We start from the raw sequence: 22,830 nt of genomic DNA on the forward strand, positions 1-22,830 counted from the left end.
ACATGCAGAGGTGCATCGGAAAGTAAAACTGATGACACAGGAAACGCTCAAAACATAGACAGTAGGGAGACTTAGTCTTCCTTAACTTAAGTCGGCATTGTGTCTCTTATATTTAATTTCGATGCAATTTGTGTGTTTCATCGCCAATGGGAAGGTCCAAGGGATACAGTAAACCTGCAGAGGTGCATCGGAATGTAAAACTGGTGACACAGGAAACGCTCAACACATTGACCGTAAGAAGACTGTTTTCCGGTACTTAAGTCGGCAGTGTGTCTCTTATATTTAATTCCGATGCAATTTCTGTGTTTCATCGTCACTGTGAAGGTCCAACTGATACAGTAAACCTGTAGAGGTGCATCGGAATGTAAAATTGGTGACACAGGAAACGCTCAAATTATAGACAGTAGGAAGACTCAGTCTTCCTGTACTTAAGTCGGCATTGTGTCACTTATATTTAATTCCGATGTAATTTCTGTGTTTCATCGTCAATGGGAAGGTCCAAGGGATACAGTAAACCTGCAGAGTTGCATCAGAATGTAAAAATGGTGACACAGGAAACGCTCAAAACATAGACAGTAGAAAGACTCTGTCTTCCTGTACTTAAGTCGGCATTGTGTCTCTTATATTTAATTCCGATGCAATTTCTGTGTTTCATCGTCACTGTGAGCGTCCAAGGGTTTCAGTAAACCTGCAGAGGTGCATCAGAATGTAAAACTGGTGACACAGGAAACGCTCAAAACATAGACAGTAGGAAGACTCAGTCTTCCTGTACTTAAGTCGGCATTGTGTCTCTTATATTTATTTCCGATGAAATATCTGTGGTTCATCGTGAATGGGAAGGTCCAAGGGATATAGTAAACCTGCAGAGGTGCATCGGAAAGTAAAACTGATGACACAGGAAACGCTCAAAACATAGACAGTAGGAAGACTTAGTCTTCCTGTACTTAAGTCGGCATTGTGTCTCTTATATTTAATTTCGATGCAATTTCTGTGTTTCATCGTCACTGTGAAGGTCCAAGGGATACAGTAAGCCTGTAGAGGTGCATCGGAATGTAAAACTGTTGACACAGGAAACGCTCAAATTATAGACAGTAGGAAGACTCAGTCTTCCTGTACTTAAGTCGGCATTGTGTCTCTTATATTTAATTCCGATGCAATTTCTGTGTTTCATCGTCAATGGGAAGGTCCATGGGATACAGTAAACCTGCAGAGGTGCATCAGAATGTAAAACTGGTGACACAGGAAACGCTAAAAACATAGACAGTAGGAAGACTCAGTCTTACTGTACTGAAGTCAGCATTGTGTCTCTTATATTTAATTTCGATGCAATTTCTGTGTTTCATCGTCACTGTGAAGGTCCAAGGGATACAGTAGTCCTGTAGAGGTGCATCGGAATGTAAAACTGGTGACACAGGAAACGCTCAACACATTGACCGTAAAAAGACTGTTTTCTGGTACTTAAGTCGGCAGTGTGTCTCTTATATTTAATTCCGATGCAATTTCTGTGTTTCATCGTCACTGTGAAGGTCCAACCGATACAGTAAACCTGTAGAGGTGCATCGGAATGTAAAATTGGTTACACAGGAAACGCTCAAATTATAGACAGTAGGAAGACTCAGTCTTCCTGTACTTAAGTCGGCATTGTGTCTCTTATATTTAATTCCGATGCAATTTCTGTGTTTCATCGTCAATGGGAAGGTCCAAGGGATACAGTAAACCTGCAGAGGTGCATCAGAATGTAAAACTGGTGACACAGGAAACGCTAAAAACATAGACCGTAAGAAGACTCAGTTTTCTCGTACTTAAGTCGGCGTTGTGTCTCTTATATTTAATTCCGATGCAATTTCTGTGTTTCATCGTCAATGGGAAGGTCGCATGGATACAGTAAACCTGCAAAAGTGCATCGGAATGTAAAACTAATGACACAGGAAACGCTCAAAACATAGACAGTAGGAAGACTCAGTCTTCCTGTACTTATGTCGGCAGCATTGTGACATATTTAATTCCGATGCAATTTCTGTGTTTAATCGTCATTGGGGAGGTCCAAGGGATATGGTAAACATGCAGAGGTGCATCGGAAAGTAAAACTGATGACACAGGAAACGCTCAAAACATAGACAGTAGGGAGACTTAGTCTTCCTTAACTTAAGTCGGCATTGTGTCTCTTATATTTAATTTCGATGCAATTTGTGTGTTTCATCGCCAATGGGAAGGTTTAAGGGATACAGTAAACCTGCAGAGGTGCATCGGAATGTAAAACTGGTGACACAGGAAACGCTCAACACATTGACCGTAAGAAGACTGTTTTCCGGTACTTAAGTCGGCAGTGTGTCTCTTATATTTAATTCCGATGCAATTTCTGTGTTTCATCGTCACTGTGAAGGTCCAACTGATACAGTAAACCTGTAGAGGTGCATCGGAATGTTAAACTAGTGAGACAGGAAACGTTCAAAACATAGACAGTAGTAAGCCTCAATCTTCCTGTATTTAAGTCGGCATTGTGTCTCTTATATTTAATTCCGATGCGATTTCTGTGTTTCATCGACAATGGGAAGGCCCAATGGATACAGTAATCCTGCACAGGTGCATCTGAATGTAAAACTGGTGACACAGGAAACGCTCAAAACATAGACCGTAAGAAGACTCAGTTTTCTTGTACTTAAGTCGGCATTGTGTCTCTTATATTTAATTCCGATGCAATTTCTGTGTTTCATCGTCAATGGGAAGGTCCAAGGGACACAGTAAACCTGCAGAGGTGCATCGGAATGTAAAACTGGTGACACAGGAAACGCTCAAAACATAGACAGTAGGAAGACTCAGTCTTCCTGTACTTAAGTCGGCATTGTGTCTCATATATTTATTTCCGATTAAATTTCTGTGTTTCATCGTGAATGGGAAGGTCCAAGGGATATAATAAACATGCAGAGGTGCATCGGAAAGTAAAACTGATGACACAGGAAACGCTCAAAGCATAGACAGTAGTAAGCCGCAATCTTCCTTTATTTAAGTCGGCATTGTGCCTCTTATATTTAATTCCGATGCAATTTCTGTGTTTCAACGTCAATGGGAAGGTCCAAGGGATACGGTAAACCTGAAGAGGTGCATCGGAATGTAAAACTAGTGGGACAGGAAACGCTCAAAACATAGACAGTAGGAAGCCTCAGTCTTCCTGTACTTAAGTCGGCATTGTGTCTCTTATATTTAATTCCGATGCAATAACTGTGTTTCATCGTTAATGGAAAGGTCCAAGGGATACAGTAAACCTGCAGAGGTGCATCAGAATGTAAAACTGGTGACACAGGAAACGCACAAAACATAGACAGTAGGAAGACTCAGTCTTCCTGTACTTAAGTCGGCATTGTGTCTCTTATATTTAATTCCGATGCAATTCCTGTGTTTCATCGTCAATGGGAAGGTCCAAAAGATACAGTAAACCTGCAGAGGTGCATCGGAATGTAAAACTGGTGACACAGGAAACGCTCAAAACATAGACAGTAGGAAGACTCAGTCTTCCTGTACTTAAGTCGGCATTGTGTCTCTTATATTTAATTCCGATGCTATTTCTGTGTTTCATCGTCACTGTGATGGTCCAAGGGATACAGTAAACCTGCAGAGGTGCATCGGAATGTAAAACTGGTGACACAGGAAACGCTCAAAACATAGACAGTAGGAAGATTCAGTCTTCCTGTACTTAAGTCGGCATTGTGTCTCTTATAATTAATTCCGATGCCATTTCTGTGTTTCATCGTGAATGGGAAGATCCAAGGGATATAGAACAAGCAGAGGTGCATCGGAAAGTAAAACTGATGACACAGGAAACGCTCAAAGCCTAGACAGTAGGAAGACTTAGTCTTCCTGTACTTAAGTCGGCATTGTGTCTCTTATATTTATATTCCGATGCAATTTCTGTGTTTCATCGTCAATGGGAAGGTCCAAGGGATACAGTAAACCTGCAGAGGCGCAATGGAATTTAAACCTGGTGACACAAGAAACGCTCAAAACATAGACCGTAAGAAGACTCAGTTTTCATGTACTTAAGTCGGCGTTGTGTCTCTTATATCTAATTCCGATGCAATTTCTGATTTTCATCGTCAATGGGAAGGTCCAAGGGATACAGTAAACCTGCAGAGGTGCATCGGAATGTAAAACTGATGACACAGGAAACGCTCAAATCATAGACAGTAGGAAGACTCAGTCTTCCTGTACTTAAGTCGGTATTGTGTCTCTTATATTTAATTCCGATGCAATTTCTGTGCTTCATCGTCAATGGGAAGGTCCAAGGGATACAGTAAACCTGCAGAGGTGTATCCGAATGTAAAACTGGTGACACAGGGAACGCTCAAAACATAGACAGTAGGAAGTCTCAGTCTTCCTGTACTTAAGTCGGCATTGTGTCTCTTATATATAACTCCGATGCGATTTCTGTGTTTCATCGACAATGGGAAGGTGCAAGGGATACAGTAAACCGGCAGAAGTGCATCTGAATGTAAAACTGGTGAGACAGGAAACGCTCAAAACATAGACCGTAAAAAGACTCAGTTTTCTTGTACTTATGTCGGCGTTGTGTCTCTTATATTTAATTCCGATGCAATTTCTGTTTTTCATCGTCAATGGGAAGGTCCAAGGGATACAGTAAACCTGCAGAGGTCCATCGGAATGTAAAACTGGTGACACAGGAAACGCTCAAAACATAGACAGAAGGAAGACTCAGTCTTCCTGTACTTAAGTCGGCATTGTGTCTCTTATATTTAATTTCGATTCAATTTGTGTGTTTCATCGCCAATGGGATGGTCCAGGGGATACAGTAAACCTGCAGATGTGCATCGGAAAGTAAAACTGGTGACACAGGAAACGCTCAAAACATTGACTGTAAGAAGACTCTTTTCTTATACTTAAGTCGGCATTGTGTCTCTTATATATAATTCCGATGCAATTTCCGTGTTTCATCGTCAATGGGAAGGTCCAGGGGATACAGTAAATCTGCAGAGGTGCATCAGAATGTAAAACTGGTGACACAGGAAACGCACAAAACATAGACAGTAGGAAGACTCAGTCTTCCTGTACTTAAGTCGGCATTGTGTCTCTTATATTTAATTCCGATGCAATTTCTGTGTTTCATCGTCAATGGGAAGGTCCAAAAGATACAGTAAACCTGCAGAGGTGCATCGGAATGTAAAACTGGTGACACAGGAAACGCTCAAAACATAGACAGTAGGAAGACTCAGTCTTCCTGTACTTAAGTCGGCATTGTGTCTCTTATATTTAATTCCGATGCTATTTCTGTGTTTCATCGTCACTGTGATGGTCCAAGGGATACAGTAAACCTGCAGAGGTGCATCGGAATGTAAAACTGGTGACACAGGAAACGCTCAAAACATAGACAGTAGGAAGATTCAGTCTTCCTGTACTTAAGTCGGCATTGTGTCTCTTATAATTAATTCCGATGCCATTTCTGTGTTTCATCATGAATGGGAAGATCCAAGGGATATAGAACAAGCAGAGGTGCATCGGAAAGTAAAACTGATGACACAGGAAACGCTCAAAGCCTAGACAGTAGGAAGACTTAGTCTTCCTGTACTTAAGTCAGCATTGTGTCTCTTATATTTATATTCCGATGCAATTTCTGTGTTTCATCGTCAATGGGAAGGTCCAAGGGATACAGTAAACCTGCAGAGGCGCAATGGAATTTAAACCTGGTGACACAAGAAACGCTCAAAACATAGACCGTAAGAAGACTCAGTTTTCATGTACTTAAGTCGGCGTTGTGTCTCTTATATCTAATTCCGATGCAATTTCTGATTTTCATCGTCAATGGGAAGGTCCAAGGGATACAGTAAACCTGCAGAGGTGCATCGGAATGTAAAACTGATGACACAGGAAACGCTCAAATCATAGACAGTAGGAAGACTCAGTCTTCCTGTACTTAAGACGGTATTGTGTCTCTTATATTTAATTCCGATGCAATTTCTGTGCTTCATCGTCAATGGGAAGGTCCAAGGGATACAGTAAACCTGCAGAGGTGTATCCGAATGTAAAACTGGTGACACAGGGAACGCTCAAAACATAGACAGTAGGAAGTCTCAGTCTTCCTGTACTTAAGTCGGCATTGTGTCACTTATATATAACTCCGATGCGATTTCTGTGTTTCATCGACAATGGGAATGTGCAAGGGATACAGTAAACCGGCAGAAGTGCATCGGAATGTAAAACTGGTGAGACAGGAAACGCTCAAAACATAGACCGTAAAAAGACTCAGTTTTCTTGTACTTATGTCGGCGTTGTGTCTCTTATATTTAATTCCGATGCAATTTCTGTTTTCCATCGTCAATGGGAAGGTCCAAGGGATACAGTAAACCTGCAGAGGTCCATCGGAATGTAAAACTGGTGACACAGGAAACGCTCAAAACATAGACAGAAGGAAGACTCAGTCTTCCTGTACTTAAGTCGGCATTGTGTCTCTTATATTTAATTTCGATTCAATTTGTGTGTTTCATCGCCAATGGGATGGTCCAGGGGATACAGTAAACCTGCAGATGTGCATCGGAAAGTAAAACTGGTGACACAGGAAACGCTCAAAACATTGACTGTAAGAAGACTCTTTTCTTATACTTAAGTCGGCATTGTGTCTCTTATATATAATTCCGATGCAATTTCCGTGTTTCATCGTCAATGGGAAGGTCCAAGGGATACAGTAAATCTGCAGAGGTGCATCAGAATGTAAAACTGGTGACATAGGAAACGCTCAAAACATAGACAGTAGCAAGACCCAGTCTTCCTGTACTTAAGTCGGCATTGTGTCTCTTATATTTAATTCCGATGCTATTTCTGTGTTTCATCGACAATGGGAAGGTGCAAGGGATACAGTAAACCGGCAGAGGTGCATCGGAATGTAAAACTGGTGACACAGGAAACGCTCAAAACATAGACCGTTAAAAGACTCAGTTTTCTTGTACTTCAGTCGGCGTTGTGTCTCTTATATTTAATTCCGATGCAATTTCTGTGTTTCATCGTCAATGGGAAGGTCCAAGGGATACAGTAAACCTGCAGAGGTGCATCGGAATGTAAAACTAGTGACACAGGAAACGCTCAAAACATAGACAGTAGGAAGACTCAGTCTTCCTGTTCTTATGTCGGCATTGTGTCTCTTATATTTAATTCCAATGCAATTTCTGTGTTTCGTCGTCAATGGGAAGGTCAAAGGGATACAGTAAACCTGCAGAGGTGCATCGGAATGTAAAACTGGTGACACAGGAAACGCTCAAAACATAGACAATAGGAAGACTCAGTCTTCCTGTACTTAAGTCGGCATTGTGTCTCTTATATTTTATTCCGATTAAATTTCTGTGTTTCATCGACAATGGGAAGGTCCAAGGGATACAGTGAACCTGTAGAGGTGCACCGGAATGTAAAACTGGTGACACAGGATACGCTCAAAAGATAGACAGTAGGAAGACTCAGTCCTCCTGTCCTCATGTCGGCATTGTGTCTCTTATATTTAATTCCGATGCAATTTCTGTGTTTCATCGTCAATGGGAAGGTCCAAGGGATACAGTAAACCTGCAGAGGTGCATCAGAATGTAAAACTGGTGACACAGGAAACGCTCAAAACATAGACCGTAAGAAGACTCAGTTTTCTTGTACTTAAGTCGGCGTTGTGTCTCTTATATTTAATTCCGATGCAATGTCTGTGTTTCATCGTCAATGGGAACGTCCAAAAGATACAGTAAACCTGCAGAGGTGAATCGAAATGTAAAACTGGTGACACAGGAAACGCTGAAAACATAGACAGTTGGAAGACTCAATCTTCCGGTACTTAAGTCGGCATTGTGTCTCTTATATTTAATATCGATGCAATTTGTGTGTTTCATCGCCAATGGGAAGCTCCAAGGGATACAGTAAACATGCAGAGGTGCATCGGAATGTAAAACTAGTCACACAGGATACGCTCAAAACATTGACAGTAAGCAGACTGTTTTCTGGAACTTAAGTCGGCATTGTGTCTCTTATCTTTAATTCCGATGCAATTTCTGTGTTTCATCGTCAATGGGAAGGTCCAAGGGATACAGTAAACCTGCAGAGGCGCAATGGAATTTAAACCTGGTGACACAAGAAACGCTCAAAACATAGACCGTAAGAAGACTCAGTTTTCATGTACTTAAGTCGGCGTTGTGTCTCTTATATATAATTCCGAAGCAATTTCTGATTTTTATCGTCAATGGGAAGGTCCGAGGGATACAGTAAACCTGCAGAGGTGCATCGGAATATAAACTGATGACACAGGAAACGCTCAAATCATAGACAGTAGGAAGACTCAGTCTTCCTGTACTTAAGTCGGTATTGTGTCTCTTATATTTAATTCCGTTGCAATTTCTGTGTTTCATCGTCAATGGGAAGGTCCAAGGGATACAGTAAACCTGCAGAGGTGTATCCGAATGTAAAACTGGTGACCCAGGGAACGCTCAAAACATAGACAGTAGGAAGTCTCAGTCTTCCTGTACTTAAGTCGGCATTGTGTCTCTTATATATAACTCCGATGCGATTTCTGTGTTTCATCGACAATGGGAAGGTGCAAGGGATACAGTAAACCGGCAGAAGTGCATCGGAATGTAAAACTGGTGAGACAGGAAACGCTCAAAACATAGACCGTAAAAAGACTCAGTTTTCTTGTACTTATGTCGGCGTTGTGTCTCTTATATTTAATTCCGATGCAATTTCTGTGTTTCATCGTCAATGGGAAGGTCCAAGGGATACAGTAAACCTGCAGAGGTCCATCGGAATGTAAAACTGGTGTCACAGGAAACGCTCAAAACATAGACAGAAGGAAGACTCAGTCTTCCTGTACTTAAGTCGGCATTGTGTCTCTTATATTTAATTTCGATTCAATTTGTGGGTGTCATCGCCAATGGAATGGTCCAGGGGATACAGTAAACCTGCAGATGTGCATCGGAAAGTAAAACTGGTGACACAGGAAACGCTCAAAACATTGACTGTAAGAAGACTCTTTTCTTATATTTAAGTCGGCATTGTGTCTCTTATATATAATTCCGATGCAATTTCCGTGTTTCATCTTCAATGGGAAGGTCCAAGGGATACAGTAAATCTGCAGAGGTGCATCAGAATGTAAAACTGGTGACACAGGAAACGCTCAAAACATAGACAGTAGGAAGACCCAGTCCTCCTGTACTTAAGTCGGCATTGTGTCTCTTATATTTAATTCCGATGCTATTTCTGTGTTTCATCGACAATGGGAAGGTGCAAGGGATACAGTAAACCGGCAGAGGTGCATCGGAATGTAAAACTGGTGACACAGGAAACGCTCAAAACATAGACCGTAAAAAGACTCAGTTTTCTTGTACTTAAGTCGGCGTTGTGTCTCTTATATTTAATTCCGATGCAATTTCTGTGTTTCATCGTCAATGGGAAGGTCCAAGGGATACAGTAAACCTGCAGAGGTCCATCGGAATGTAAAACTGGTGACCCGTGAAACGCTCAAAACATAGACAGTAGGAAGACTCAGTCTTCCTGTACTTAAGTCGGCATTGTGACTCTTATATTTAATTCCGATGCAATTTCTGTGTTTCATCGTCAATGGGAAGGTCCAAGGGATACAGTAAACCTGCAGAGGTGCATGGGAATGTAAAACTAGTGACACAGGAAACGCTCAAAACATAGACAGTAGGAAGACTCAGTCTTCCTGTTCTTATGTCGGCATTGTGTCTCTTATATTTAATTCCAATGCAATTTCTGTGTTTCGTCGTCAATGGGAAGGTCAAAGGGATACAGTAAACCTGCAGAGGTGCATCGGAATGTAAAACTGGTGACACAGGAAACGCTCAAAACATAGACAATAGGAAGACTCAGTCTTCCTGTACTTAAGTCGGCATTGTGTCTCTTATATTTATTTCCGATTAAATTTCTGTGTTTCATCGACAATGGGAAGGTCCAAGGGATATAGTAAACCTGCAGAGGTGAATCGGAATGTAAAACTGGTGACACAGGAAACGCTCAAAACAATAACAGTAGGAAGACTCAATCTTCCTGTACTTAAGTCGTCAATGTGTCTCTTATATTTAATTCCGATGCAATTTCTGTTTTCCATCGCCAATGGGAAGGTCCAAGAGATGCAGTAAACCTGCAGACGTGCATCGGAATGTAAAACTGGTGACACAGGAAAATCTCAACACATTGACCGTAAGAAGACTGTTTTCTGGTACTTAAGTCGGCATTGTGTCTCTTATATTTTATTCCGATGCAATTTCTGTGTTTCAATGTCACTGTGAAGGTCCAAGGGATACAGTGAACCTGTAGAGGTGCATCGGAATGTAAAACTGGTGACACAGGAAACGCTCAAAAGATAGACAGTAGGAAGACTCAGTCTTCCTGTCCTTATGTCGGCATTGTGTCTCTTATATTTAATTCCGATGCAATTTCTGTGTTTCATCGTCAATGGGAAGGTCCAAGGGATACAGTAAACCTGCAGAGGTGGATCAGAATGTAAAACTGGTGACACAGGAAACGCTGAAAACATAGACAGTAGGAAGACTCAGTCTTCCTGTACTGAAGTCGGCATTGTGTCTCTTATATTTAATTCCGATGCAATTTCTGTGTTTCATCGTCAATGGGAAAATCCAAGGAATACAGTAAACCTGCAGAGGTGCATCGGAATGTAAAACTGGTGACACAGGATACGCTCAAAAGATAGACAGTAGGAAGACTCAGTCTTCCTGTCCTTATGTCGGCATTGTGTCTCTTATATTTAATTCCGATGCAATTTCTGTGTTTCATCGTCAATGGGAAGGTCCAAGGGATACAGTAAACCTGCAGAGGTGCATCAGAATGTAAAACTGGTGACACAGGAAACGCTCAAACATAGACCGTAAGATGACTCAGTTTTCTTGTACTTAAGTCGGCGTTGTGTCTCTTATATTTAATTCCGATGCAATTTCTGTGTTACATCGTCAATGGGAACGTCCAAAAGATACAGTAAACCTGCAGAGGTGAATCGAAATGTAAAACTGGTGACAAAGGAAACGCTGAAAACATAGACAGTAGGAAGACTCAATCTTCCGGTACTTAAGTCGGCATTGTGTCTCTTATATTTAATATCGATGCAATTTGTGTGTTTCATCGCCAATGGGAAGCTCCAAGGGATACAGTAAACATGCAGAGGTGCATCGGAATGTAAAACTGGTGACACAGGATTGCTCAAAACATTGACCGTAAGAAGACCGTTTTCTGGAACTTAAGTCGGCATTGTGTCTCTTATATTTAATTCCGATGCAATTTCTGTGTTTCATCGTCACTGTGAAGGTCCAAGTGATACAGTAAACCTGAAGAGGTGCGTCAGAATGTAAAACTGGTGACACAGGAAACGCTCAAAACATAGACAGTAGGAAGACTCAGTTCTCCTGTACTGAAGTCGGCATTGTGTCTCTTATATTTAATTCCGATGCTATTTCTGTGTTTCATCGTCACTGTGATGGTCCAGGGGAGACAGTAAACCTGCAGAGGTGCATCGGAATGTAAAACTGGTGACACAGGAAACGCTCAAAACTTTGACCGTAAGAAGACCGTTTTCTGGAACTTAAGTCGGCATTGTGTCTCTTATATTTAATTCCGATGCAATTTCTGTGTTTCATCGTCACTGTGAAGGTCCAAGTGATACAGTAAACCTGTAGAGGTGCGTCAGAATGTAAAACTGGTGACACAGGAAACGCTCAAAACATAGACAGTAGGAAGACTCAGTCTTCCTGTACTTAAGTCGGCATTGTGTCTCTTATATTTAATTCCGATGTAATTTCTGTGTTTCATCGTGAATGGGAAGTTCCAAGGGATATAGAAGAAGCAGAGGTGCATCGGAAAGTAAAACTGATGACACTGGAAACGCTCAAAGCCTAGACAGTAGGAAGACTTAGTCTTCCTCTACTTAAGTCGGCATTGTGTCTCTTATATTTAATTCGGATGCAATTTCTGTGTTTCATCGTCAATGGGAAGGTCCAAGGGATACAGTAAACCTGCAGAGGCGCAATGGAATTTAAACCTGGTGACACAAGAAACGCTCAAAACATAGACCGTAAGAAGACGCAGTTTTCATGTACTTAAGTCGGCGTATTGTCTCTGATATATAATTCCGATGCAATTTCTGATTTTCATCGTCAATGGGAAGGTCCGAGGGATACAGTAAACCTGCAGAGGTGCATCGGAATGTAAAACTGATGACACAGGAAACGCTCAAATCATAGACAGTAGGAAGATTCAGTCTTCCTGTACTTAAGTCGGTATTGTGTCTCTTATATTTAATTCCGATGCAATTTCTGTGTTTCATCGTCAATGGGAAGGTCCAAGGGATACAGTAAACCTGCAGAGGTTTATCCGAATGTAAAACTGGTGACACAGGGAACGCTCAAAACATAGACAGTAGGAAGTCTCAGTCTTCCTGTACTTAAGTCGGCATTGTGTCTCTTATATATAACTCCGATGCGATTTCTGTGTTTCATCGACAATGGGAAGGTGCAAGGGATACAGTAAACCGGCAGAGGTGCATCGGAATGTAAAACTGGTGACACAGGAAACGCTCAAAACATAGACCGTAAAAAGACTCAGTTTTTTGTACTTAAGTCGGCGTTGTGTCTCTTATATTTCATTCCGATGCAATTTCTGTGTTTCATCGTCAATGGGAAGGTCCAAGAGATACAGTAAACCTGCAGAGGTCCATCGGAATGTAAAACTGGTGACACGTGAAACGCTCAAATCATAGACAGTAGGAAGACTCAGTCTTCCTGAAACTTAAGTCGGCATTGTGTCTCTTATATTTAATTCCGATGCAATTTCTGTGTTTCATCGTCAATGGGAAGGTCCAAGGGATACAGTAAACCTGCAGAGGTGCATCGGAATGTAAAACTGGTGACAAGGGAAACGCTCAAAACATAGACCCTAAGAAGACTCAGTTTTCTTGTACTTAAGTCGGTATTGTGTCTTTTACCTTTAATTCCGATGCGATTTCTGTGATTCATCGCCACTGTGAAGGTCCAAGGGATACAGTAAACCTGCAGAGGTGCATCGGAATGTAAAACTGGTGACACAGGAAACGCTCAAAACATAGACAATAGGAAGACTCAGTCTTCCTGTACTTAAGTCGGCATTGTGTCACTTATATTTATTTCCGATTAAATTTCTGTGTTTCATCGACAATGGGAAGTTCCAAGGGATATAGTAAACCTGCAGAGGTGAATCGGAATGTAAAACTGGTGACACAGGAAAATCTCAACACATTGACCGTAAGAAGACTGTTTTCTGGTACTTAAGTCGGCATTGTGTCTCTTATATTTAATTCCGATGCAATTTCTGTGTTTCATCGTCACTGTGAAGGTCCAAGTGATACAGTAAACCTGTAGAGGTGCGTCAGAATGTAAAACTGGTGACACAGGAAACGCTCAAAACATAGACAGTAGGAAGACTCAGTCTTCCTGTACTGAAGTCGGCATTGTGTCTCTTATATTTAATTCCGATGCTATTTCTGTGTTTCATCGTCACTGTGATGGTCCAAGGGATACAGTAAACCTGCAGAGGTGCATCGGAATGTAAAACTGGTGACACAGGAAACGCTCAAAACATAGACAGTAGGAAGACTCAGTCTTCCTGTACTTAAGTCGGCATTGTGTCTCTTATATTTAATTCCGATGCAATTTCTGTGTTTCATCGTGAATGGGAAGGTCCAAGGGATATAGAAGAAGCAGAGGTGCATCGGAAAGTAAAACTGATGACACAGGAAACGCTCAAAACCTAGACAGTGAGAAGACTTAGTCTTCCTCTACTTAAGTCGGCATTGTGTCTCTTATATTTAATTCCGATGCAATTTCTGTGTTTCATCGTCAATGGGAAGGTCCAAGGGATACAGTAAACCTGCATAGGCGCAATGGAATTTAAACCTGGTGACACAAGAAACGCTCAAAGCATAGACCGTAAGAAGAATCAGTTTTCATGTACTTAAGTCGGCGTATTGTCTCTTATATATAATTCCGATGCAATTTCTGATTTTCATCGTGAATGGGAAGGTGCAAGGGATACAGTAAACCTGCAGAGGTGCATCGGAATGTAAAACTGGTGACACAGGAAACGCTCAAAACATAGACAATATGAAGACTCAGTCTTCCTGTACTTAAGTCGGCATTGTGTCTCTTATATTTATTTCCGATTAAATTTCTGTGTTTCATCGACAATGGGAAGGTCCAAGGGATATAGTAAACCTGCAGAGGTGAATCGGAATGTAAAACTGGTGACACAGGAAACGCTCAAAACATAGACAGTAGGAAGACTCAATCTTCCTGTACTTAAGTCGTCAATGTGTCTCTTATATTTAATTCCGATGCAATTTCTGTCTTCCATCGCCAAGGGGAAGGTCCAAGGGATACAGTAAACCTGCAGACGTGCATCGGAATGTAAAACTGGTGACACAGGAAACGCTCAAATTATAGACAGTAGGAAGACTCAGTCTTCCTGTACTTAAGTCGGCATTGTGTCTCTTATACTTAATTCCGATGCAATTTCTCTGCTACATCGTCAATGGGTAGGTCCAAGGGATACAGTAAACCTGAAGTGGTGCATCGGAATGTAAAACTAGTGAGACAGAAAACGCTCAAAACATAGACAGTAGGAAGCCTCAGTCTTCCTGTACTTAAGTCGGCATTGTGTCTCTTATATTTAATTCCGATGCGATTTCTGTGTTTCATCGACAATGGGAAGGTCCAATGGATTCAGTAAACCTGCAGAGGTGCATCGGAATGTAAAACTGCTGACACAGGAAACGCTGAAAACATAGACAGTAGGAAGACTCAGTCTTCCTGTACTTAAGTCGGCATTGTGTCTCTTATATTTAATTCCGATGCAATTTCTGTGTTTCATCGTCAATGGGAAAATCCAAGGGATACAGTAAACCTGCAGAGGTGCATCGGAATGTAAAACTGGTGACACAGGATACGCTCAAAACATAGACAGTAGGAAGACTCAGTCTTCCTGTCCTTATGTCGGCATTGTGTCTCTTATATTTAATTCCGATGCAATTTCTGTGTTTCATCGTCAATGGGAAGGTCCAAGGGATACAGTAAACCTGCAGAGGTGCATCAGAATGTAAAACTGGTGACACAGGAAACGCTCAAAACATAGACCGTAAGAAGACTCAGTTTTCTTGTACTTAAGTCGGCGTTGTGTCTCTTATATTTAATTCCGATTCAATTTCTGTGTTTCATCGTCAATGGGAACGTCCAAAAGATACAGTAAACCTGCAGAGGTGAATCGAAATGTAAAACTGGTGACACAGGAAACGCTGAAAACATAGACAGTAGGAGGACTCAATCTTCCGGTACTTACGTCGGCATTGTGTCTCTTATATTTAATATCGATGCAATTTGTGTGTTTCATCGCCAATGGAAAGGTCCAAGGGATACAGTAAACATGCAGAGGTGCATCGGAATGTAAAACTGGTGACACAGGATACGCTCAAAACATTGACCGTAAGAAGACTGTTTTCTTGTACTTAAGTCGGTATTGTGCCTCTTATATTTAATTCCGATGCAATTTCTGTGTTTCATCGTCACTGCTAAGGTCCAAGTGATACAATAAACCTGTAGAGGTGCGTCAGAATGTAAAACTGGTGACACAGAAAACGCTCAAATTATAGACAGTAGGAAGACTCAGTCTTCCTGTACTTATGTCGGCATTGTGTCTCTTATATTTAATTCCGATGCAATTTCGGTGTTTCATCGTCAATGGGTAGGTCCAAGGGATACATTAAACCTGCAGAGGTGCATCAGAATGTAAAACTGGTGACACAGGAAACGCTCAAAACATAGACAGTAGGAAGACTCAGTCTTCCTGTACTTAAGTCGGTATTGTGTCTCTTATATTTAAATCCGATGCAATTTCTGTGTTTCAACGTCAATGGGAAAGTCCAAGGGATACGGTAAACCTGAAGAGGTGCATCGGAATGTAAAACTAGTGGGACAGGAAACGCTCAAAACATAGACAGTAGGAAGCCTCAGTCTTCCTGTACTTAAGTCGGCATTGTGTCTCTTATATTTAATTCCGATGCAATTTCTGTGTTTCATCGTTAATGGAAAGGTCCAAGGGATACAGTAAACCTGCAGAGGTGCATCAGAATGTAAAACTGGTGACACAGGAAACGCACAAAACATAGACAGTAGGAAGACTCAGTCTTCCTGTACTTAAGTCGGCATTGTGTCTCTTATATTTAATTCCGATGCAATTTCTGTGTTTCATCGTCAATGGGAAGGTCCAAAAGATACAGTAAACCTGCAGAGGTGCATCGGAATGTAAAACTGGTTACACAGGAAACGCTCAAAACATAGACAGTAGGAAGACTCAGTCTTCCTGTACTTAAGTCGGCATTGTGTCTCTTATATTTAATTCCGATGCTATTTCTGTGTTTCATCGTCACTGTGATGGTCCAAGGGATACATTAAACCTGCAGAGGTGCATCGGAATGTAAAACTGGTGACACAGGAAACGCTCAAAACATAGACAGTAGGAAGATTCAGTCTTCCTGTACTTAAGTCGGCATTGTGTCTCTTATATTTAATTCCGATGCAATTTCTGTGTTTCATCGTGAATGGGAAGATCCAAGGGATATAGAACAAGCAGAGGTGCATCGGAAAGTAAAACTGATGACACAGGAAACGCTCAAAGCCTAGACAGTAGGAAGACTTAGTCTTCCTGTACTTAAGTCGGCATTGTGTCTCTTATATTTAATTCCGATGCAATTTCTGTGTTTCATCGTCAATGGGAAGGTCCAAGGGATACAGTAAACCTGCAGAGGCGCAATGGAATTTAAACCTGGTGACACAAGAAACGCTCAAAACATAGACCGTAAGAAGACTCAGTTTTCATGTACTTAAGTCGGCGTTGTGTCTCTTATATCTAATTCCGATGCAATTTCTGATTTTCATCGTCAATGGGAAGGTCCAAGGGATACAGTAAACCTGCAGAGGTGCATCGGAATGTAAAACTGATGACACAGGAAACGCTCAAATCATAGACAGTAGGAAGACTCAGTCTTCCTGTACTTAAGTCGGTATTGTGTCTCTTATATTTAATTCCGATGCAATTTCTGTGCTTCATCGTCAATGGGAAGGTCCAAGGGATACAGTAAACCTGCAGAGGTGTATCCGAATGTAAAACTGGTGACACAGGGAACGCTCAAATCATAGACAGTAGGAAGTCTCAGTCTTCCTGTACTTAAGTCGGCATTGTGTCTCTTATATATAACTCCGATGCGATTTCTGTGTTTCATCGACAATGGGAAGGTGCAAGGGATACAGTAAACCGGCAGAAGTGCATCGGAATGTAAAACTGGTGAGACAGGAAACGCTCAAAGCATAGACCGTAAAAAGACTAAGTTTTCTTGTACTTATGTCGGCGTTGTGTCTCTTATATTTAATTCCGATGCAATTTCTGTGTTTCATCGTCAATGGGAAGGTCCAAGGGATACAGTAAACCTGCAGAGGTCCATCGGAATGTAAGACTGATGACACAGGAAACGCTCAAAACATAGACAGAAGGAAGACTCAGTGTTCCTGTACTTAAGTCGGCATTGTGTCTCTTATATTTAATTTCGATTCAATTTGTGTGTTTCATCGCCAATGGGATGGTCCAGGGGATACAGTAAACCTGCAGATGTGCATCGGAAAGTAAAACTGGTGACACAGGAAACGCTCAAAACATTGACTGTAAGAAGACTCTTTTCTTATACTTAAGTCGGCATTGTGTTTCTTATATATAATTCCGATGCAATCTCCGTGTTTCATCGTCAATGGGAAGGTCCAAGGGATACAGTAAATCTGCAGAGGAGCATCAGAATGTAAAACTGGTGACACAGGAAATGCTCAAAACATAGACAGTAGGAAGACCCAGTCTTCCTGTACTTAAGTCGGCATTGTGTCTCTTATATTTAATCCCGATGCTATTTCTGTGTTTCATCGACAATGGGAAGGTGCAAGGGATACAGTAAACCGGCAGAGGTGCATCGCAATGTAAAACTGTGACACAGGAAACGCTCAAAACATAGACCGTAAAAAGACTCAGTTTTCTTGTTCTTATGTCGGCATTGTGTCTCTTATATTTAATTCCAATGCAATATCTGTGTTTCGTCGTCAATGGGAAGGTCAAGGGGATACAGTAAACCTGCAGAGGTGCATCGGAATGTAAAACTGGTGACACACGAAACGCTCAAAACATAGACAATAGGAAGACTCAGTCTTCCTGTACTTAAGTCGGCATTGTGTCTCTTATATTTATTTCCGATTAAATTTCTGTGTCATCGACAATGGGAAGGTCCAAGGGATATAGTAAACCTGCAGAGGTGAATCGGAATGTAAAACTGGTGACACAGGAAACGCTCAAAACAATGACAGTAGGAAGACTCAATCTTCCTGTACTTAAGTCGTCAATGTGTCTCTTATATTTAATTCCGATGCAATTTCTGTTTTCCATCGCCAATGGGAAGGTCCAAGAGATACAGTAAACCTGCAGACGTGCATCGGAATGAAAAACTGGTGACACAGGACAATCTCAACACATTGACAGTAAGAAGACTGTTATCTGGTACTTAAGTCGGCATTGTGTCTCTTATATCTAATTCCGATGCGATTTCTGTGTTTCATCGACAATGGGAAGGTCCAATGGATTCAGTAAACCTGCAGAGGTGCATCGGAATGTAAAACTGCTGACCCAGGAAACGCTGAAAACGTAGACAGTAGGAAGACTCAGTCTTCCTGTCCTTATGTCGGCATTGTGTCTCTTATATTTAATTCCGATGCAATTTCTGTGTTTCATCGTCAATGGGAAGGTCCAAGGGATACAGTAAACCTGCAGAGGTGCATCAGAATGTAAAACTGGTGACACAGGAAACGCTCAAAACATAGACCGTAAGAAGACTCAGTTTTCTTGTACTTAAGTCGGCATTGTGTCTCTTATATTTAATTCCGATGCAATTTCTGTGTTTCATCGTCAATGGGAACGTCCAAAAGATACAGTAAACCTGCAGAGGTGAATCGAAATGAAAAACTGGTGACACAGGAAACGCTGAAAACATAGACAGTAGGAAGACTCAATCTTCCGGTACTTAAGTCGGCATTGTGTCTCTTATATTTAATATCGATGCAATTTGTGTGTTTCATCGCCAATGGGAAGCTCCAGGGGATACAGTAAACATGCAGAGGTGCATCGGAATGTAAAACTGGTGACACAGGAAACGCTCAAAACATAGACAGTAGGAAGACTCAGTCTTCCTGTACTTAAGTCGGCATTGTGTCTCTTATATTTAATTCCGATGCAATTTCTGTGTTTCATCGTGAATGGGAAGATCCAAGGGATATAGAACAAGCAGAGGTGCATCGAAAGTAAAACTGATGACACAGGAAACGCTCAAAGCCTAGACAGTAAGAAGATTTAGTCTTCCTCTACTTAAGTCGGCATTGTGTCTCTTATATTTAATTCCGATGCAATTTCTGTGTTTCATCGTCAATGGGAAGGTCCAAGGGATACAGTAAACCTGCAGAGGCGCAATGGAATTTAAACCTGGTGACACAAGAAACGCTCAAAACATAGACCGAAAGAAGACTCAGTTTTCATGTACTTAAGTCGGCGTTGTGTCTCTTATATATAATTCCGATGCAATTTCTGATTTTCATCGTCAATGGGAAGGTCCGAGGGATACAGTAAACCTGCAGAGGTGCATCGGAATGTAAAACTGATGACACAGGAAACGCTCAAATCATAGACAGTAGGAAGACTGAGTCTTCCTGTACTTAAGACGGTATTGTGTCTCTTATATTTAATTCCGATGCAATTTCTGTGTTTCATCGTCAATGGGAAGGTCCAAGGGATACAGTAAACCTGCAGAGGTGTATCCGAATGTAAAACTGGTGACACAGGGAACGCTCAAAACATAGACTGTAGGAAGTCTCAGTCTTCCTGTACTTAAGTCGGGATTGTGTCTCTTATATATAACTCCGATTCGATTTCTGTGTTTCATCGACAATGGGAAGGTGCAAGGGATACAGTAAACCGGCAGAAGTGCATCGGAATGTAAAACTGGTGAGACAGGAAACGCTCAAAACATAGACCGTAAAAAGACTCAGTTTTCTTGTACTTATGTCGGCGTTGTGTCTCTTATATTTAATTCCGATGCAATTTCTGTGTTTCATCGTCAATGGGAAGGTCCAAGGGATACAGTAAACCTGCAGAGGTCCATCGGAATGTAAAACTGGTGACACAGGAAACGCTCAAAACATAGAAGGAAGACTCAGTCTTCCTGTACTTAAGTCGGCATTGTGTCTCTTATATTTAATTTCGATTCAATTTGTGTGTTTCATCGCCAATGGGATGGTCCATTGGATACAGTAAACCTGCAGATGTGCATCGGAAAGTAAAACTGGTGACACAGGAAACGCTCAAAACATTGACTGTAAGAAGACTCTTTTCTTATACTTAAGTCGGCATTGTGTCTCTAATATATAATTCCGATGCAATTTCCGTGTTTCATCGTCAATGGGAAGGTCCAAGGGATACAGTAAATCTGCAGAGGTGCATCAGAATGTAAAACTGGTGACACAGGAAACGCTCAAAACATAGACAGTAGGAAGACCCAGTCCTCCTGTACTTAAGTCGGCATTGTGTCTCTTATATTTAATTCCGATGCTATTTCTGTGTTTCATCGACAATGGGAAGGTGCAAGGGATACAGTAAACCGGCAGAGGTGCATCGGAATGTAAAACTGGTGACACAGGAAACGCTCAAAACATAGACCGTAAAAAGACTCAGTTTTCTTGTACTTAAGTCGGCGTTGTGTCTCTTATATTTAATTCCGATGCAATTTCTGTGTTTCATCGTCAATGGGAAGGTCCAAGGGATACAGTAAACCTGCAGAGGTCCATCGGAATGTAAAACTGGTGACACGTGAAACGCTCGAAACATAGACAGTAGGAAGACTCAGTCTTCCTGTACTTAAGTCGGCATTGTGTCTCTTATATTTAATTCCGATGCAATTTCTGTGTTTCATCGTCAGTGGGAAGGTCCAAGGGATACAGTAAACCTGCAGAGGTGCATCGGAATGTAAAACTAGTGACACAGGAAACGCTCAAAACATAGACAGTAGGAAGACTCAGTCTTCCTGTTCTTATGTCGGCATTGTGTCTCTTATATTTAATTCCTATGCAATTTCTGTGTTTCGTCGTCAATGGGAAGGTCAAAGGGATACAGTAAACCTGCAGAGGTGCATCGGAATGTAAAACTGGTGACACAGGAAACGCTCAAAACATTGACAATAGGAAGACTCAGTCTTCCTGTACTTAAGTCGGCATTGTGTCTCTTATTTTTATTTCCGATTAAATTTCTGTGTTTCATCGACAATGGGAAGGTCCAAGGGATATAGTAATCCTGCAGAGGTGAATCGGAATGTAAAACTGTTGACACAGGAAACGCTCAAAACAATGACAGTAGGTAGACTCAATCTTCCTGTACTTAAGTCGTCAATGTGTCTCTTATATTTAATTCCGATGCAATTTCTTTTTTCCATCGCCAATGGGAAGGTCCAAGAGATACAGTAAACCTGCAGACGTGCATCGGAATGTAAAACTGGTGACACAGGAAAATCTCAACACATTGACCGTAAGAAGACTGTTTTCTGGTACTTAAGTCGGCATTGTGTCTCTTATATTTTATTCCGATGCAATTTCTGTGTTTCATCGTCACTGTGAAGGTCCAAGGGATACAGTGAACCTGTAGAGGTGCATCGGAATGTAAAACTGGTGACACAGGAAACGCTCAAATTATAGACAGTAGGAAGACTCAGTCTTCCTGTACTTAAGTCGGCATTGTGTCTCTTATACTGAATTCCGATGCAATTTCTCAGCTTCATCGTCAATGGGAAGGTCCAAGGGATACAGTAAACCTGAAGTGGTGCATCGGAATCTAAAACTAGTGAGACTGGAAACGCTCAAAGCATAGACAGTAGGAAGCCTCAGTCTTCCTGTATTTAAGTCGGCATTGTGTCTCTTATATTTAATTCCGATGCGATTTCTGTGTTTCATCGACAATGGGAAGGTCCAATGGATTCAGTAAACCTGCAGAGGTGCATCGGAATGTAAAACTGCTGACACAGGAAACGCTGAAAACATAGACAGTAGGAAGACTCAGTCTTCCTGTACTTAAGTCGGCATTGTGTCTCTTATATTTAATTCCGATGCAATTTCTGTGTTTCATCGTCAATGGGAAAATCCAAGGGATACAGTAAACCTGCAGAGGTGCATCGGAATGTAAAACTGGTGACACAGGATACGCTCAAAAGATAGACAGTAGGAAGACTCAGTCTTCCTGTCCTTATGTCGGCATTGTGTCTCTTATATTTAATTCCGATGCAATTTCTGTGTTTCATCGTCAATGGGAAGGTCCAAGGGATACAGTAAACCTGCAGAGGTGCATCAGTATGTAAAACTGGTGACACAGGAAACGCTCAAACATAGACCGTAAGATGACTCAGTTTTCTTGTACTTAAGTCGGCGTTGTGTCTCTTATATTTAATTCCGATGCAATTTCTGTGTTTCATCGTCAATGGGAACGTCCAAAAGATACAGTAAACCTGCAGAGGTGAATCGAAATGTAAAACTGGTGACACAGGAAACGCTCAAAACATAGACAGTAGGAAGACTCAATCTTCCGGTACTTAAGTCGGCATTGTGTCTCTTATATTTAATATCGATGCAATTTGTGTGTTTCATCGCCAATGGGAAGCTCCAAGGGATACAGTAAACATGCAGA

This window comes from Schistocerca nitens, chromosome 4, assembly GCF_023898315.1.
Source record: "Schistocerca nitens isolate TAMUIC-IGC-003100 chromosome 4, iqSchNite1.1, whole genome shotgun sequence".
NCBI classification, from domain to species: domain Eukaryota; kingdom Metazoa; phylum Arthropoda; class Insecta; order Orthoptera; family Acrididae; genus Schistocerca; species Schistocerca nitens.